Genomic DNA, 15,937 nt, shown 5'->3' on the forward strand with positions numbered 1-15,937 from the left:
GCAAAACATTTGTGGCCCCTCTCTTGACGCAGAGTAACTTTCCTTTAATTCTACACATTTTGCAATAGGTGGAGAGAGAATTTAGCATTTTTTTATAACACATTTAATTCAATTCTATAATTTTGTCATTGGGCAGAGAGATAAAATGTGCAGTTTTACAGTACATTTCCTGCAATTCTAAAATACAGGGTGGAAACTTATGTTTTTGCACCTCCACTTTTTTACCAGCAAATTATCATAATCCATTGGGTAAACTGGTCTGTAAATGGTAAAATTGCGTGTGATATGATTGCATTTTGGAAGCCCGCTCCCCGTTGCCCAAATATGAATGGGTTTTGACCATGCTCTACTGCTTTGATTGGTGTAGCTAGAAATCACAAGTGCCTGTTTTATAATGAAAAGGTACCCGCAAAAGAAAATTCCACAAACTTGTTTATCTATTTTCTACATTTGTTTTGGTGTTTTGTTTCGTGTCCGATGCACTGATGGTGTTACATATAATTTGCGGCGTGCATCATGAGGAAAGTCATTGCCATTTCACTTTTTCTAGCTATGAGAACCATGGCATGAGCATGGACTTATTTGACATTGCTGTAGTGCAGCAAAATAGCCTGCAAGCAGCCTACCAAATTTTGCACCCTATAATTACAATGTAGAAAAATGTATCTGTAGTCCAAATCGTTCAATGGTTAGGCTATCCATATTTACCGGTGCTTCATCTTATTATTTTTATTTTTATGGCGGACTCGCGGCCGCAATTTATGGAACATGTCAAAACTTGAGATAACAATAGATGGCAAATTCAAAGATACTGGTTGCCTCTATCCATCTGTGGCAGAGTTTTCCCTAAATGCTTATGACAAATCCAGCTCAAGAACCTGCTATTGCATAGCCAGCTGGCTAATCTTTTGAATACGGTGTAGCAACAACAGATAACATTAGCTAGCTAGATAACATTAGCATTGCTAGCTAGCTACACTGACAGCTGTCAGTGCCCTACTTGTTGTTATTTCTTCACTCCAAATGGAAATCACCACAACGTTCCCACCTCCTGCACCTGGTGTGTTTTTCTATTCTTACTCATAATAGTAAGTTGAGACCCCGACTGAGTTCCAATTAAAAAATAATATATCTTTTTTTTTTTACCAGGGGCCCTAAGTGACCACATGGTTGTCGAGAAGCAAGTGCAGGGTTTAAGGAGGAAAGGGAGAAGAAACAGAAGAGTGAGAGGCAGAGGCATAGCCTTGAATAAAAAATTACCACTTGGCAGGAGATGGAGGGAAAGTATTGTCAGATTTTACAGAATGTTGATTCGTGTGTGTGTGTGTGTGTGTGTGTTTGTGAGTGTGTGTTATACAGTGTGGGAGGGGATTCTTGTACTACCAGCGAGGGACTCAACCAAAAGCATTGGCTTGTAAACAGTGACCAGCCTAAGGGGTTTATGAAACATCAGCCTTGCCGTTTTTTGGAAAAACTGATGTGTTTGTGTGTGTGTGTGTGTGTGTGAGAGAAAATTATAGAGAGGGTGGGAATTTGTTTAAATGCCAGCCAACCCATGGCTTCTTGTCTATGTGTGTGTCCTTTTCTTGAGAAATGTACAGAGTTACATAACTTGATGATATTTACTTATGTTCGTTAGACTGCCACTAATACAGTCCTGGGTTTAAGTATCTGTCTTTTTCGGTCTCCTGTGTATCCAAAGAGGTTGATGCTGACTCCAAGGAGGCCAAGAGCTTTCTGAAGGCCAAGGAGGAGACACCATATGTACAGACTGTACCTAGAAGATTTGAGCCCTCCTCCCTTGCCCCTGGACCGAGGTACATCCCCACCTAGTCACTACATCACCCAGACACCCACCTCTGTCTCTTAATATTTGACTTGTAGAGAGGTTAAATATCACTGCTGTTTTTCCTGAATTAGCACTTTCATTTGTATAGGAACAGAAGTACTGCCACTGCTTAAAGCTGGAATCCTTAATGGTGAAACAACCACGTCTGGTTGCGATATTACAACAATGAAGAAGTTACTGCAAATAACAAACATTGTTTTCCCCCTCGGACTTCATTGTGCGCGATAGAAGAGCACAAAATGTACTGCCGTTTTTTTCTCTCAGCTCGGCAACAAAAATAATAGTAACGGTGGTGGGGTGGCCGGTGGCCGGTGGCGCTGTTTCTCCCTACTGCAGATTCCATCTAACTTACAGTAATGCTAACTGCATAATGTGGTGTCAATTGTGTTTCCACAGCAATGTTTGAATGGTCTGTGAAAGGCGTGTGTATGTGTCTAGGACATGAGGGTATAATCCTTGCCGGTTTCACTCCATTGATTTCTGACAGCTCTTACAGAAAGCCTTTGATCCTGTCATTCCGCTCTCTCTGCTACCGAGAAACCAGGGAAGGGGATTATTGCTCGCCTTTCACACTGCTCTGATACAACTGGTTGTGTGAGAGGGAGAGTGTTAGAGTGCATTTTAGTAGTGATGGGGGGTGAATTCATGTTCCGTTCAAGCTTGCATGTTTGACAACAGTATTTTGGAGTAGTTGCACTTTGCACTGGATGTCAGGGGAAGGAGCTGGGAGTTTGAAGTGGATGTGTGTGTCTGTTGTAGCAGCAGGCGGTGCATCATGCGTTGGTGCATCGTGTACTTTTGGCTGCTTGGATAGTGTCTGTGCATGTTGTGTGTATGTTGTGTTTGTGCATATTATTTTGTGTGTGTGTGTAATGTGTGTGTATCATTGTCTAGCTATGACAGCTCCAGCTGCTCTCCTCTCCCGCTTCCCTGCATTTCAATACTTTCCTCTGTTGCCATGGTGTTTAATTTGCCGAGCGCGTCTTTCCTCTGAGGCGGTGGCTTGTGTCCAGACAGGAAGTGATATTTTCCTTACAGGATGTACAGTGTGTCCAGAACCATTTCCTGTTGTAGAGGAGGAGAGGGTGGGCTTATCTACAGTACGACAACAGGAAGTAGCCGTCAGTCAGTCAGCAGCCCTCCTTCGTCATTCCTGTAGACCAGACCCATTAAGTTAATTACCTCGCCTTAAAACCACAACATGCTGCATGGACAGGGCCAATGTTGTTTAATTTTGTGCTTATCAGCTCTCTGGACGTTGAGATAATGTTGCAGTTACGTAAGGGTGGCAAATGCTGTGCTGTTACGGAGGTCCCATGGTGCTCTCTTTTTCCCATGTTACACCCACTAGCTTCCCGCCTTAAACAAGAGGCAGAAAAGTGTTGACTGCATTTTCCCACCCTTGGTCCCTCCATTATTTTCTTCGGCTCTCCTGTCCTGTCTACACCCCATCTCACCACCTCTATCTCACTCTCTCTGTCTCCTGAGTCCTGTGTGATTGGAGTTAAGCCCCTCTCTCTCTCTCGTGTGATTTGAGGTGAGCAGTGTAGTGGAAGCCCTGAGTCAGCAGGACAGGCCCCAGACGTGATCTCCATTGAGTTCAGCCTCTCTTAAATGAACACGTGCCTCCCTGCCATACCGTTCAGCTCTGTCTGTCTGAGCTCTGTCTGTCTGAGCTCTGTCTGTCTGAGCTCCTACAGCGCTGTAATGTGGCCCTGGCCTTCTGACTGCCATTACTGCGCACCAAAAACTGCTCTCTTGTCTGCTTTTTCATTCACTTTCTGTCTCCCTCCCTTCTCCCCTCTCTCAACCCCATCTCAATCTATTTTTCTCTCTTACTATCCCCACACCTTCTTCCTTTATAGATCTGTTCCAGGGAGGCACTATCAAGACAACTGTATTGAGACATGAAATAAACACAATAAGGGAAAGATGGCTAAAATCAGAGCTCTGTGGTGCCTGTTGTTGCATAAGGCATCATAGTGGTGCACTCAGCTTTGGCGGTATCCAAATTGTCATACCTTCATACCGACCTTGTGCCATACCAGGATATTTGGTAATATCAGCACTGAACACAAGGGGTGCTATTTTCAAACCCACCTGAGCCTCTGTAATCCGATGGTTAGCAATGCTAACAAGTACATGTCAAATCCCAGAGAAAGTGCTAACTAAATGCTAGCGAGCATATTGCAATCATTTTATACAGTCTCTTACCTAAACTATTTGCAGGACAGCTCATAACGTTTTACAAGTAACAAAAAAAATGCTGCTCACATTTTGCTGCACACACACAACAAATATTGTGCAGCAAGGCTCTTGATCCAGGAGGCATTGGAGGCTCCTCATATGAGGAAGGGGAGGGCCATCCTCAGTGAATTTCATATATTTAAAAAAAAATATATGAAACATTAAAAAAGTTTGCCTTTTTAGATAAAACTATACTAAATATATTCACATGTCACCAAATAATTGATTAAAATTACAGTAGCCTCAACAGCACAGTCTGGGGTGGCACCATTGTGTAGCCACAGGACAGCTAGTTTCTGTCCTCCTCTGGGTACATTGACTTCAATGCACAACCTAGGAGGCTCATGGTTCTCACCCCCTTCCATAGACTTACACAGTAATCATGACAACTTCCGGAGGACGTCCTTCAACCTATCAGAGCTCTTGCAGCATGAACTGACATGTTGTCCATGCAATCAAAGGATCCGAGAATGAATCTAGTACTGAATGCATAATCTACAGCTAGCTATTACCGCAGTGCATAAAATGTGAGTAGTTGACTCAGCGAGAGAGCGAGTGCTATATATATATATATATAGAGTGGGCTAAACTAGCTAGCTGCATTCGCTAGCTAAGCAAGATATATATATATATATATATATATTGAATTTTTTTCTTTCACTTGCTTAGCTAGCGAATGCAGCTAGCTAGTTTAGCCCACTCTAACACCCGGCTCAAACAGACAGAGGCTATGTTAGCTAGCTGGCTATAGCTATTCAACACTGGAACTTTTCCAAGTCAAGGTAAACTTTTGGTTTTTTCATTTATTGCCACCGGGGCCAGCTGGTGTAACTGCTAAACTACTTTCTGTATTCTGTACTGCATCATTGTAGCGGGTTTACTAACGCGTTAGTTCTAGTAGCTATGTTGACTATGACGTTAGCCAATATGGTGACAACGTTGTAGGCTGTGTGAAGCGGTTATGGTATGAAGGTTTGGCTTGGTTTTTTTGCCTGGTCACAGAAAGCTGCTGTGTTGTGCCCTGAAGTCCACAAACGCAGGGAAAAGGTGAGAGGAGGTACAACAAGCAAAGTGATCATACTGTTTGTTTGTGGCTGCTATGGAAGTGAACTGTGTTTGCGGGTGATCAGGGGCGTATTCATTCCACCAATTCTGTTGGGGAAAAAAATCTTAAACGGAAGCAAATGGAATGAAATAGGGATAAACATACCTGAATTTGTCCAATAGAAACTCTTGTTTGCAACTGTTGGACTAATGATAACGCCCTAGATCAGCTAGATGCAGGCAAGAGTGTGCAAGGCGGTATTTAATGTGTCACTGTCTGTCACCTTGATTACTAAAAATGTTCTCTCCACCTGTTGTAGCAACCTTATGACGGGTATAGGGACAATTTTAGAATCAAGTAGTAGCCTAATCCTATTGATGTTACATTGAGCTGGTTGAATGGAATATGAAAGACAGTCATCCGATATGCTGTAATAGAAATAAGGTCATGCTCATCTTAAACGACCCCGACTGCCACTACCAGGAGGGGCTTCTCTGCTGTTAGACTACCTCAGCTTGATTTTGGAAGAAGCTAGCCACTTAGCTAGATAGCTAAATAGACAATAAATTAGCAAACCAAATGCACAACTGCAGATCATTTAGAATATTTTAGACAATTAACTTAATAGTTATGAGATTTCTAGCTGGCAAACATATAGTTGTGAATTCCATACTGTAACTAGATCCCCTGGTGCGTGCAGCTAACAAGGCGGTCTCTCGTCGTTGTGTGCATGTAAACAAACACCACATGCCTGGGGACTACCGGTAAGCTTTATGATGAAACATGATGTGACAGGTGTCATGAAGAACGCAATCTGCTTTATCTCCTAACGTATTGCACAAGTTGAATGCTGGTATTTCCTTAAAAAGTACCTACAAATATTTTGATTTATAAAAAAAAATCAAGAAAATTGTTTAAACAGTATTGAAAAACCATCTTGTGGCTATTTCCAAATACCCCGGTATACGGTATACCGCCCAAGCCTAGCACTCAACAAAAACACCAGCCAACATTTCATCAATCCTCCATCCCCCATCTAATTGAGAGCAGTTGTGTTCATAGATTTGATTGACCTGCTGTCATGCTCTGTGGGTACTCCTGTGTGTGTGTGTGTGGCATGGCTATAATCTGCCAGAACGGTGGTCCACAGCGGTATTGTGAAATACTGGCGGTTCAGGCTAAGTGCTATTGATTAGCATACCGCCGAGATTTAGAGCCGCTAGTTGGGAACTCTAGTGATTGGTTGATTGATTGCTCTCTGTCTCTGTGGTGTTACCTCACTACTCAACACCGGGTGACATTGATTCTGAATGTAGACGGGCACACACTCACGTACACATGCACGCACATCATCGCCACTGTGACACAACAGTAAGACTGTCTTCTCTAGACTTCCTAACGTTACTGTAGTCTTGTGTACACACACACATTTTGTTGTTGATAAATATATTTATTCCTGTTTTTCTCATTTCACATTTCAAGTTATTACATATTTAATGATTTACAATTTCAGACAAGGTCATAGCCATTTTTACATTGTTCAGAGGATGTGCTTCTTAATCCTGATCCTGGGGACCCAAATGGGTGCACATTCCCACCCGCACCCTCATGCATCCAACCCCAATGAGAGGCTGAATGGGTCCCCAGGGCCAGGGCCAAGAAGCACAGCTCAAAGGTCCATGGATGGGTATGGTAGCAGATTCTCAGCAGTTTCAAATCAGTTCAACAGAATGGAGGCACATCAGATATTTGGAAAATAAATAATAATTACAAAAGCAGCGACAGTCAGTCAAGTAAATTACCTGGAAAGTCTTGCCTCTGAAGGAGGGAGGAAATACATAATTCTTCCCTTTTTAAAATGTATCATTTTTTTTCTAGTTTTAAAAAGTGAATCAAGTCCTGCAGCCATTGACTATGCGATGGTGGGTGACCGTTTTTCCACTCCAGGACTTTACATTTCTTGGCAAAGATAGTAGCAAAAGCGATTGCATCCTGCACTGCCCTGGACACAATTAAACCAGTAGGTGGTAGACCAAAAAGGGCCAACAGAGGGCACAATTCTACATTGACTCCAAAAACTACAGACATTGTTGCAAAAACACTTGTCCAAAACACAACGATCTTGGGACAGGATCAAACATATGAAGAACAGTGCAGATGCAAAGTTTGGAAACACAATGACGGCACAGCAGCACAAACCATCATTCTGTTACCCAACTTTGCATCTGTTCTTCAAGTAAATGTGTTTTAGTACAATTTTCTGTGGAAATTGTTACAAGTAGTCCTTGTGTATAGAGTTGTAAGGTTTGTTTAACTTTGCAATCATTGGTTTTTGTTTGACATACGGTCTCAGCATTATTCTGTTACCGTGGAATTGCCCTTCTTCATTAATGTAATTGTTAACTTCCCTCTCTTTGCTCCTGACTGTAGCTGGCTGTCTATAAAATAAGCCTGTCTTATGGTGTGTGAGTATTTCAATGCTAACAGGACAGTTGCGTTGGTTGATATTTTCCTGTATTTTTGTGTATATGACCTATGTTCGGTGTGTGTGTGTGTGTGTGTGAATGTATTTGTGTGTGCACACGCACATGCTTCGTGAGAGAGTAAGTATGTCTGCAAAGGCTAATGATTTCCATATGTTCTCAGCTTAGAGGGCTGCTTTTCTAATTATAGAGGGACATCTCAGGGGCCTAAAAATAAACCTTTTCTTTGTTTTTACGGAGATGGAGAGGAAAGCTATCATACATTAAGTTTGGCTTGACTCTACACCCAAGTCATACATTATAAGCATGTCTGTCTGTATTTTTGTGCACACACTTCTCAATTTAGTGTGTGACTGAGTGCGTATGTGTGTGTACACATTTTTGTAAGTGTGTGTGAGTTCGAGCATGACTGGAACATTTTGCTCCCAGATCAGAACATTCTCATGAATTCTACAAAGTTCTGCAGTGTTATTTTAAAGGGTCTCTGCTTAACTCTGTTCATAACTTTATAAATCGGGGAAAGGAAGGCTTCTATAGGCCTACATCTAGAACAGTAGAGAGGGTGATGAGAGACTACCAGTGAGGTATGCTGCAGCGACAACAGTAGTAGTTTTCTCATCATTGGACTCTATGGCTGTGGGACCATCCTCTGGAGCTCTGTAGCTCACTCATGTTTCCCATCTCGCTGAGAGCTCTGAGAGCAGGCTGCCCTCCAGAGGTGAGGGGTCAGGGGGTAAGTGGGGTCAGAGCCAGCAGCAGTAGGGACCAGGGACGGGGGAAGAGTGTGACTGAGGGAATTAATGAATGGTTATAGAGCAGAGATAATGAGTCTGCTGTCAGTGAAGAGAGAGGTGTGACAGACGACGAGGGCTCCCCAGATTTAGGAACATAAACTCTTTTCCTTCATCAGAGGTGTGTGTGTGTCCTCTACTGCTGAGCGATTAGTGCTATTTGAGGTCGGCTCGGTTTCGGTTCGATTTGTTTTTAAATCCCGGATTTCGGTTTCGATATTCATTTATTTATTTGACATTAAATGCCCTATGCGTTATGTGGGTTGAATACTCTAACAACACAGAATAAAACAATTCGTAAAAGTCCCATCAGGCTAGTGACTTCCCATTACTGCTTATCACTTATTAACCATTATTCACATGACTTTACTTTAATACAATATTTGAGTTGTGTATATTATTTGATGACTTTATTATTTCATTCCAGGTCATCATCTCATCTCTGTAGAACTGCTGCTTATATCTGTCTGACAAATCACTATTTGGTAGTTCTTCAAAGGCATACTTTAATGACTGCTGAATATCAACTATCAATCTCTTAGATCAGCAAAAGCTGCTCTTTATATCACCTCATGCATTCTTCTGTCTCTTCCGTAGCAGGTGTAAAAGAAAACACAGACTGGACAAGTAGAAGCGAAATGGATTATGGTCATTGTAGTTAATTACCATGTTTTATGCATATAAACTACACTGTGTATACAAAAGTATGTGGACACCCCTTCAAATAAGTGGATTTGGCAATTTCAGCCACACCCGTTGCTGACAGGTGTATAAAATCAAGCGCACACAGCCATGCATTCTCCATAGACAAACATTGGCAATAGAATGGCCTTACTGAAGAGCTCATTGACTTTCATTGTGGCACCGTCATAGGATGCCACCTTTCCAACAAGTCAGTTCATCAAATTTCTGCCCTGCTAGAGCTTCCCCGGTCAACTGTAAGTGCTGTTATTGTGAAGAGGAAACGTTGGGGAGCAACAACGGCTCAGCCAGGAAGCGGTAGGCCAAACAAGCTCACAAAATGGGACTGCTGATTGCTGAAAGTGCGTACAAATTGTCTGTCCTCAGTTGCAACACTCACTACCGAGTTCCAAACTACCTCTGGAAGCAACGTCAACGCAAGAACTGTTTGCGTTTTCTGGAGTGATGAATCACGTGTCACCATCTGGCAGTCTGAAGGATGAATCTGGGTTTGGCGGATGCCAGGAGAATGCTACCTGCCCAAATGCATAGTGCCAACTGTAAAGTTTGGTGGAGGAGGAATAATAGTCTGGGGCTGTTTATCATGGTTTGGGCTAGGCCCCTTAGTTCCAGTGAAGGGAAATCTTAAAGCTACAGCATACAATTACATTCTAGACGATTCTGTGCTTCCAACTTTATGGCAACAGTTTGGGGAAGGCTCTTTCCTGTTTCAGCATGACAATGCCCCCTGTGCACAAAGTGAGGGCAATACAGAAATGGTTTGTCGAGATCGGTGTGGAAGAACTTTTCTGGCCTGCACAGAGCCCTGACCTCAACCCCATCGAACACCTTTTGGATGAATTGTAACGTAGACTGGGAGCCAAGCCTAATTGCCCAACATCAGTGCCTGACCTCACTAATGCTCTTGTGGCTAAACGGGAACAAGTCCCGGCAACAATGTTCCAACATCTAGTTGAAAGCCTTCCCAGAAGAGTGGAGGCTGAATTAGCAACAAAGGGAGGACCAACTCCATATTAATGCCCATGAGTTTGTAATGAGATATTTGACCAGCAGGTGTCCACATACTTTTGGTCATGTAGTGTATGTAGAATATTGGCCTGTTGGAAACAACAACTCCCTATTAAATTCCACAGTTCAGGCGGGATCTGATTTATCTCTAGAAAAACTGTGCAATGTGCGCATTGAGCTCACAGAAAAAAACGGAAGGAAATGGAATTCAAATAATTGAACTGATGTCGGTCAATTTAAAACCCCAAAAATAACCAACATTTCTGTGAATCGCTCAGCACTAGTGTCAACGCACCTAAGTGAAGGACCAGTCATGGTGTTATGTTTCAGCAGGGCTATCAGATGTTTCTCACCACCATAGGTTATTATGTCTGAGTGTTACACGTTGCTATGTTTGTAATGAGAGGGTGCTAAAAGATACTACCTTAAGTGGAGGAGCCTCATTCAGCTGCAGAGCGAAGAGCATCCTCACATACCAGTGAGACCTCTTTATAGAAACCTGCTGTACATGCACCATCTAGAATGCACGAGCTGTGTGTCGTATCTTATGTTGAGGTTTCTATGTTTAGGTAGAGTTCTGTGGTGTCATGATAACTGTTGAGGAGATTGATGTAGTCACCCGTAGAGAAGCATCTGTGTGTTTGTTGTGTGTACACACTGCCCGGTCAGGTGACCGGTGAGATGAAATGTCCATTGTATAGCTTTTAACCTCACCTTACATGGTTACACCACCTTATAACAACACTCTCTTTAATCCTCCTCTTCTTTCATAATTGTGATTTATCAGGGTCATCACCTCTTTTTCTGCACAAATTACCACTTTAAAATATGCATGGCTTTTCTATTGGCCTTGAGCTGTGAGAGGAGATCTACCAATGACCTTTTAAATGGGCACAAAGTGTATTATCCTTTCAAGGACTTCCTCCTGGCCTGGGTCTGCTGATGAGAGGATGAGGAGCAGCTGGGTACACCCCTTACAGGTAGGCAGCAGCCTTAGAGTGTGTGTGTTTTTAGGGGTCCTGCATTCTCTCCCTGTGGCTACAGACATCTGGAGGAGCCCCTCCACTCTCCCCGTGGTTACAGATATCTGGAGGAGCCCCTCCACTCTCCCCGTGGATACAGACATCTGGAGGAGCCCCTCCACTCTCCCCGTGGATACAGACATCTGGAGGAGCCCCTCCACTCTCCCCGTGGCTACAGACATCTGGAGGAGCCCCTCCACTCTCCCCGTGGCTACAGACATCTGGAGGAGCCCCTCCACTCTCCCCGTGGCTACAGATATCTGGAGGAGCCCCTCCACTCTCCCCGTGGATACAGACATCTGGAGAAGCCCCTCCACTCTCCCCGTGGCTACAGACATCTGGAGGAGCCCCTCCACTCTCCCCGTGGCTACAGACATCTGGAGGAGCCCCTCCACTCTCTCCGTGGCTACAGACATCTGGAGGAGCCCCTCCACTCTCTCCGTGGCTACAGACATCTGGAGGAGCCCCTCCACTCTCCCCGTGGCTACAGACATCTGGAGGAGCCCCTCCACTCGGCTACAGACATCTAGAGGAGCCCCTCCACTCTCCCCGTGGCTACAGACATCTGGAGGAGCCCCTCCACTCTCCCCGTGGCTACAGATATCTGGAGGAGCCCCACTCTCTCCGTGGCTACAGATATCTGGAGGAGCCCCTCCACTCTCCCCGTGGCTACAGACATCTGGAGGAGCCCCTCCACTCTCCCCGTGGCTACAGATATCTGGAGGAGCCCCTCCACTCTCCCCGTGGCTACAGACATCTGGAGGAGCCCCTCCACTCTCCCCGTGGCTACAGATATCTGGAGGAGCCCCTCCACTCTCCCCGTGGCTACATACATCTGGAGGAGCCCCTCCACTCTCCCCGTGGCTACAGACATCTGGAGGAGCCCCTCCACTCGGCTACAGACATATAGAGGAGCCCCTCCACTCTCCCCATGGCTACAGATATCTGGAGGAGCCCCTCCACTCTCCCTGTGGATACAGATATCTGGAGGAGCCCCTCCACTCTCCCCGTGGCTACAGATATCTGGAGGAGCCCCTCCACTCTCCCTGTGGCTACAGACATCTGGAGGAGCCCCTCCACTCTCCCCGTGGATACAGACATCTGGAGGAGCCCCTCCACTCTCCCCGTGGCTACAGATATCTGGAGGAGCCCCTCCACTCTCCCTGTGGCTACAGACATCTGGAGGAGCCCCTCCACTCTCCCTGTGGCTACAGACATCTGGAGGAGCCCTTCCACTCTCCCTGGGGATACTGTGAGAACATTCTTACAGTTAATACACCTCCACGGCCTGCTGTGAGTGTCAACTCACTGTGTCAACTAATTTATGCTGTGTGTGTGTGTGTGTGTGTGTGTGTGTGTGTGTGTGTGTGTGTGTGTGTGTGTGTGTGTGTGTGTGTGTGTGTGTGTGTGTGTGTGTGTGTTTTTGAGTTAGGGACTGTTCATTATAGACCTGTCACATATGCCCTGCCCTCTAGAATTTATACAGTGCCTTCAGAAAATATTCATACCCCTTAAATGTTTTCTACATTTTGTTGTGTTACAGCCTGAATTCAAAATGGATTAAATATTTTTTCTCTCACTCGTTTACACACAATACCCCATTATGACAAAGAAACATGTTTTTAGAAAATGTATTGAAAATGAAATACAGAAATAACATAACACTTTGTATTCAGGACAAAAAGTGACTTGCTTTGCCACATTGTTTGCAGTACTTTAGTGCCTAATTGCAAACAGGATGCAAGTTTTGAATGATTTTTATTCTGTATAGAGTTCCTTCTTTTCAATCTGTCAATTAGGTTAGTATTGTGGAGTAACTACAATGTTGTTGATCCGTCATCAGTTTTCTCCTATCACAGCTATTAAACTCTGACTATTTTAAAGTCGCCATTGGCCTCATGGGGAAATCCCTGAGCGGTTTCCTTGTTCTCCGGCAACTGAGTTAGGAAGTACGGCTGTGTCTTTGTGGTGACTGGGTGTATTAATACACAATCTGAAGTGTAATTAATTACTTCACCATGCTCAAAGGGATATTCAGTGTCTGCTTTTAGATGTATTTTTTTACCCATCTACTAATAGGTCCCCTACTTTGCAAGGCATTGTAAACCTCCCTGGCCTGAATCTGTGTTTGAAATTCACTGCTCGAATGAGGGACCTTACAATTATCTGTATGTGTGGGGTACAGAGATGAGGCAGTCATTAAAAAATCATGTTAAACATTATTGTTGCACATCGGATAAGTCCATGCAACTTATGTGACTTGTTAAGCACATTTTACTCCTGAACTGATTTAGGCTTGCCATAACAAAGGGGTTGAATACTTATTGACTCAAAACATTTCAGTTTTTTATTTGTAAAAACATTATACCACTTTGCCATTATGGTGTATTGTGTGTAGTAGTTGTAGGCCAGTGACAAAAACATATGTAAATGTTATTCAGGCTATAACACAACAAAATGCGGAACAAGTCAAGGGGTGTGAATACTTTCTGAAGACACTAAACATTTAATTGCAGTTAAGCACTTAAAACTGGGTTGTGTTTGGGGGGGTGTATCCATCCACTTGTGTTAGTATGTTTCTGTGAATGTCCTTTCCTTGGCGTTGTAAGTCAACCACTTGCACTACCTGTAACCTCTAGCATGTCTTCAGGAGGCAGGTCTATGTGTAGCTGGCAGGGCTGAGGGCAGGCTGAGCCTGAGTGAGGTTAAGCTAGGTCTGTGGTGGTGACAGGCTGTAACTGCGACACTGGAAGTTGAACACATTGTGTCAGTGACGTGTGGGGAGCTGTGACAGGAGAGAGCTGACAGTCTCTGTCTACACATTAGCAACCAGTGTGCACACTGTGACTGCCACACACACACACACACACACACACACACAGCTCTCTAGCAGCCATTATAAGGTGTGGGTAGGTGGAAGCCCACTGGGTGAAGCGGAAGGCGGTGTTGTTAAAAGTATGTCTCAGGTTGTGTTTCACAGGACCTGATGCATCACACCTGCCTGCCTGTAGTGCGTGTGTGGAAGTTCTTTCAGATGGTGCTTACGTTTGTGTTGAGGAGGCATCATTTTTGTGTTCTTGCATGGGATTTGTTAGTTTTTTACTGGTTAGAGGCAGCCAGTGTTTTATTGATAAGAAGCAAGACAAGCACTCGCCATGTAGATGTCTCAGTAGGTTACACTCACCATGTAGATGTCTCAGTAGGTTACACTCACCATGTAGATGTTACACTCACCATGTAGATGTCTCAGTAGGTTACACTCACCATGTAGATATTACACTCACCATGTAGATGTCTCAGTAGGTTACACTCACCATGTAGATGTTACACTCACCATGTAGATGTCTCAGTAGGTTACACTCACCATGTAGATATTACACTCACCATGTAGATGTCTCAGTAGGTTACACTCACCATGTAGATATTACACTCACCATGTAGATGTCTCAGTAGGTTACACTCACCATGTAGACGTCTCAGTAGGTTACACTCACCATGTAGATGTCTCAGTAGGTTACACTCACCATGTAGATGTCTCAGTAGGTTACCTCACCATGTAGATGTTACACTCACCATGTAGATGTCTCAGTAGGTTACACTCACCATGTAGACGTCTCAGTAGGTTACACTCGCCATGTAGATGTCTCAGTAGGTTACACTCACCATGTAGATGTTACACTCCCCATGTAGATGTCTCAATAGGTTACACTCACCATGTAGATGTCTCAGTAGGTTACACTCACCATGTAGATGTTACACTCACCATGTAGATGTCTCAGTAGGTTACACTCACCACGTAGATGTCTCAGTAGGTTACACTCGCCACGTAGACGTCTCAGTAGGTTACACTCGCCATGTAGATGTCTCAGTAGGTTACACTCGCCATGTAGATGTCTCAGTAGGTTACACTCGCCATGTAGATGTCTCAGTAGGTTACACTCACCATGTAGATGTCTCAGTAGGTTACACTCACCATGTAGATGTTACACTCCCCATGTAGATGTCTCAGTAGGTTACACTCGCCATGTAGATGTCTCAGTAGGTTACACTCACCATGTAGATGTTACACTCACCATGTAGATGTCTCAGTAGGTTACACTCACCATGTAGATGTCTCAGTAGGTTACACTCACCATGTAGATGTTACACTCGCCATGTAGATGTCTCAGTAGGTTACACTCGCCATGTAGATGTCTCAGTAGGTTACACTCGCCATGTAGATGTCTCAGTAGGTTACACTCACCATGTAGATGTCTCAGTAGGTTACACTCACCATGTAGATGTCTCAGTAGGTTACACTCACCATGTAGATGTTACACTCACCATGTAGATGTCTCAGTAGGTTACACTCACCATGTAGATATTACACTCACCATGTAGATGTCTCAGTAGGTTACACTCACCATGTAGATATTACACTCACCATGTAGATGTCTCAGTAGGTTACACTCACCATGAAGACGTCTCAGTAGGTTACACTCGCCATGTAGATGTCTCAGTAGGTTACACTCACCATGAAGACGTCTCAGTAGGTTACACTCACCATGTAGATGTCTCAGTAGGTTACACTCACCATGTAGATGTCTCAGTAGGTTACCTCACCATGTAGATGTTACACTCACCATGTAGATGTCTCAGTAGGTTACACTCACCATGTAGACGTCTCAGTAGGTTACACTCGCCATGTAGATGTCTCAGTAGGTTACACTCACCATGTAGATGTTACACTCCCCATGTAGATGTCTCAATAGGTTACACTCACCATGTAGATGTCTCAGTAGGTTACACTC

The sequence above is a fragment of the Salmo trutta genome, chromosome 7, assembly GCF_901001165.1.
Source record: "Salmo trutta chromosome 7, fSalTru1.1, whole genome shotgun sequence".
NCBI lineage: Eukaryota > Metazoa > Chordata > Actinopteri > Salmoniformes > Salmonidae > Salmo > Salmo trutta.